Here is a 4,337-nt window from a genome sequence, read left to right as displayed (position 1 = left end):
TCCCCCCTCCCCTGCCACCCCATGCCTAATATAATTAACATAGCACATCACTCTGGCCTCAGTGATTGGTCCAGGGATGAACATATGACCCAGTCAGAACCTTGGAGATACAATGAGACTTTTGTCGGTGTAGCTGCTGTCTGTGCCTCCACCACAGCCCCCTGGCATCTGCCATTTCCATGAACGCTGGCTGAACTTCCAACTGCCAGTCCCTGGGACTCTGCCTGAGGGCTCTCTCAGGCTGCTGGAGCCCACTGTGCTCATGCGTGCAGCAGGCCAAAGTACCAGAGTCAGTTCTACCAGGGAGCTGCCAGGGCTGGGATTCGGGTGAGGAGAGTGGCATGCCTCATGTGTAAAATGTAAGGAGTCCTAGGCCCAGCCCTGGAGCAGCCCTCAACCAATGGCTGATGGGAGCTGGTAGATAAATGCTGCAATTCCCTTTTGGATGCATGCTCTACCCTGTTTCTCACAGCTCCTCAGTAAGATTAGGCTCTGGATGCCTGCAGAGATAACTAGCTCAGTAATACGTCCTTTATTGGCTTCTTTTCCTTCCCTGGCTCACTTTCTCATTCCCCTACCAGCATTTCCTGTGATCACTTCCTAATAAATGACTCGTATTCAAATCCTTGTCTCGAGGTCTGCTTCTGGGGGAACCCAAACCAAGACACCTGTTGTCTATGGTTAAGGGATGATGCAGCTCTAGGAGATGCCGCAGCAGCTGTCTTGCCAGCCATGGGGGAAAGGCCCTTCAAGAATGGAGCCGACAGGGAGGTGAGCAGAACCGAGTTGGCAAGTGAGGTGATTTTTTTTTTTTTTTACATCTTTTTTGGAGTACAATTGCTTTACAATATTGTGTTAGTCTCTGCTGTCCAACAAAGTGAATCAGCTATATGTATACATGTGTCCCCATCTCCCCTCCCTCTTGAGCCTCCCTCCCACTGCCCCATCCCACCCCTCTAGGTGGTCACAAAGCACCGAGCTGATCTCCCTGTGTTATGCAGCAGCTTCCCACTAGCCATCCATTTTACATTTGGTAGTGTATATATGTCCGTGCTACTCAAGTGAGGTGATTTTAATGAAGTTTTGCTATTAGGATCACACACCACAGTTCAGACACTTTATAAAATTCCCCATGAGATCTCTCTGTGCACCGGTATTTTCTCTCCTACAGCCAGCCACCTCCTCTCTTCTCTCTCTGCCTTCTCCAAAAATTCTATTGTCCAGAATGATTGATCTCCGTCTCTCAGCTTTTGCACCCACTCAACAGAATGAGTCTCCTTTGAGATTTACCATTGTGAAATTTGCTCAGATGTGGGAGGGAATTGTCAAGAAAAAGTAAAAAGGAATGCGTGAACGTTGGTAGGATGGGGTATGGTGTGTGTGTGTGGTATGTGCACATGTGTGTACTCTTCTTGTGTTTGTGCACATGTGTTTGTGCTTCTTGGCAGGATTCATCTCACAGGCTCCAAAGTCAGGAGTTACGGAACAGATTTGTCTACTGGGAAATCACGTGAGAACCCCAAACCGGGGGCTCCCTCCCCATCTCTTAGGAACCTTTTGTTTCTCTCATCTCTGCTGTTCTCAATTTTCTGTATCTTTCTCCTCCTCTCTGTCTTCTTCCTCTGTTCTTCAGAGGACCATCGATCCACACGACCTAACAGGCTGACCCCAGTTCAAATTCTCCACGGAGAATCTGACAGGCTCTGCTCAACTGCCAATATCTAGCTTCCCTTGGACCAGGTCCCACCTCTTGTCCAATCAGCTGTAGCCTTGGTGCTGGGGGCGAGGCCTTGGGGGTGGGTGGCCAATGAAATATCCCCAACAGCTCCACCCCTTTTAGGTGCCTGCTTCCTGAGCCTCGGGACAGTATCTGGGAGGGAAGACAATGATAATAAGAGTCAGTAGTGACTGAGTCCTTCTTTAAATCAGGCACGGGACACACGTTACCTCTTTTTTTTTTTTTGCAGTACGTGGGCCTCTCACCGTCTCCGGACGCGCAGGCCCAGCGGCCATGGCCCACGGGCCCAGCGGCCATAGCCCACGGGCCCAGCCGCTCCGCGGCACGCGGGATCCTCCCAGACCGGGTCACGAACCGGCGCCCCCGCATCGGCAGGCGGACTCCCAACCACCGCGCCGCCAGCGAAGCCCACGTTACCTCTTTTATAATGAAATTTTATCAGAGTATAACAAGTGCACGAATATAAAGCGTACAGCTCAGTACGCGTATTATTTCTTGCAATTCTTCTAGCAACTCCATGATTACGGGTGTGATGATTATTATCTTTAATGTACAGGTATGAAAACAGGCTCAGCAAAGTCCATTCACTCGCCTAGAGAGTGGATCTGGGATCTGAACCTAGGCAGTACAACTCTAAAATTGGGGTGCATGACCACTACTGTACACTGCGCATGTCACCAAGTCACCTTCGAGGATAAGCATGAGCTATGGTCCCGGGCAGTGACAGGGAGACAAACGGGTGACATTCATTTACAAAGTGTGTCAGGTGCCGGGTGGAAGAACTGCAGCCCAGCTTTCTCCTCTTGGTCGTCCTTCCCCGTCTCCCCCTCGTGGCCACTTGGTACCTTCCTCTGCTTTTCCGGGTAGCACAGCCTCAGCTGGAGACAGCCTCTGGGAACCACCAAGAGGCTTTATGATGTGCAGATGGCGTTTCCGCCGACCCCTTTCTTTTCATGTCCGTGGCCTCTGGGAGCTGGGCCAGCCCAGATGTCCCTGATCTTGAGAAAGGCTCCCGTGGCAAGACTGGCATAAGATGCCAGCGATGGGGGCCTCAGGCCAGCTCTGGCTGGGATCCTCTGGTGAGGGGCCTTGGCTGGATGCTTGTGAGGCAGACGATTCTGCGTCATTTGTGTCCAGCCCTGTGGATTAGGATGGTGCATCTGCAGAGCCAGGAATATCACTTCTGAGGCTACAGACAAACAGAGACACTGCACAGCTAGCTTTTCAAAGGGACTCTAGATTGATCTCTTTTTTCCATGCATGTTGTTTTATCTGACTCTCAAGCTATCTATGGGCACAGACTGCCTTTCCCATCAGAGGAGGTGCCCTCCTGTGACAGGGACAATCTCATCGCCATCAGTGATACACTGGGGCCAAGATTAGGAGCCATGTGTCTCCTCCATCAGACTTGGAGTTCTACAGTCCAGGGATAAATATGTCTCTGCCATTGGGAAAAATGAGAGTCTGCTCTCAGCTCTCAGACTAGGAGTTCCCCAGGGAAAATGTGACTCTCTCATCAGATTGGGCGTCTTCAAGGTTGAGAACTATGTATTTGTCTCTTCCATTAGGCTGAAAACTCCCCAGGGATGAAGTGAGTGTCTCCCGCATCGGACCAGGATCTCCCTGAGAGTGGGGTGATGGCATCTCTTCATCTCTCTCTTCCAAGAGTGTTCAGACAAGGATCTGTCTGCAATGGATGTCTAGTGTAGGAGAAATGTCTGCGGACAATCCTAGTGGGCAGGCAGCTTTCATCCTGGACTCTGCAGGCCTGCCCTTAGCCAACCACCGGGGAAGGGTGGGACAGCGTCAGCCAAAGTGGGTGCTGGAGATACATGGAGAAGACCAACTGTGAGACTGATGGGCATCGGCCAGTGTCTGTCTTGCGACCTGCTGGAGAACCTAGCTTTTGGCTCAGGGCTTGCTCCTTGTCAGGAGCTCAGTGATGATGGCTGAATGATGAATGAATGAATGAATGAATGAAGACCTGGTTTCTGCCCTTGAGATGCTCACCCTCTGCTAGGGAAGGAATGAAGCCCACTTTTCTTGCATACTTGTATGCATTGGACACAATTTCAGGCTCTTTAATGTATATTACCTTATTTAATCCTCAAAACCACCCTAGAGGAAAAGTTTTATTTTCTCCACTTTACAGATGGAGAACTTGGGGCTCAGAGACCTGTCCAAGGTCTCACAGCTGATAAATAAGGGAGTTGAGATTTGAACTGAGGTTCTTTGATTTCCAGACATAGGACCTCTTTGTGGAAAAATTACTGTCATTTAATTTCAGAGCTACCTAAGACAGGTGTGTATGAAGTGGCATGTGAAATGAGGGAGAGAAAGGCTTCAAAGAATGAGTGACATTGGATAAGGTTTTTTTTTTTTTTTTTTTTTTGCTGTATGCGGGCCTCTCACTGCTGTGGCCTCTCCTGTTGCGGAGCACAGGCTCCGGACGCGCAGGCCCAGCGGCCATGGCTCACAGGCTCAGCCGCTTCATGGCATGTGGGATCCTCCCGGACCGGGGCACAAACCCGTGTCCCCTGCATCGGCAGGTGGACTCTCAACCACTGCGCCACCAGGGAAGCCCTGGATATGGATTTTG

Source organism: Lipotes vexillifer, unplaced genomic scaffold, assembly GCF_000442215.2.
Source record: "Lipotes vexillifer unplaced genomic scaffold, Lipotes_vexillifer_v1.1 scaffold342, whole genome shotgun sequence".
In the NCBI taxonomy this organism is placed as follows: Eukaryota; Metazoa; Chordata; class Mammalia; order Artiodactyla; family Lipotidae; genus Lipotes; species Lipotes vexillifer.
Note: the sequence above shows the minus strand (reverse complement) of the source record.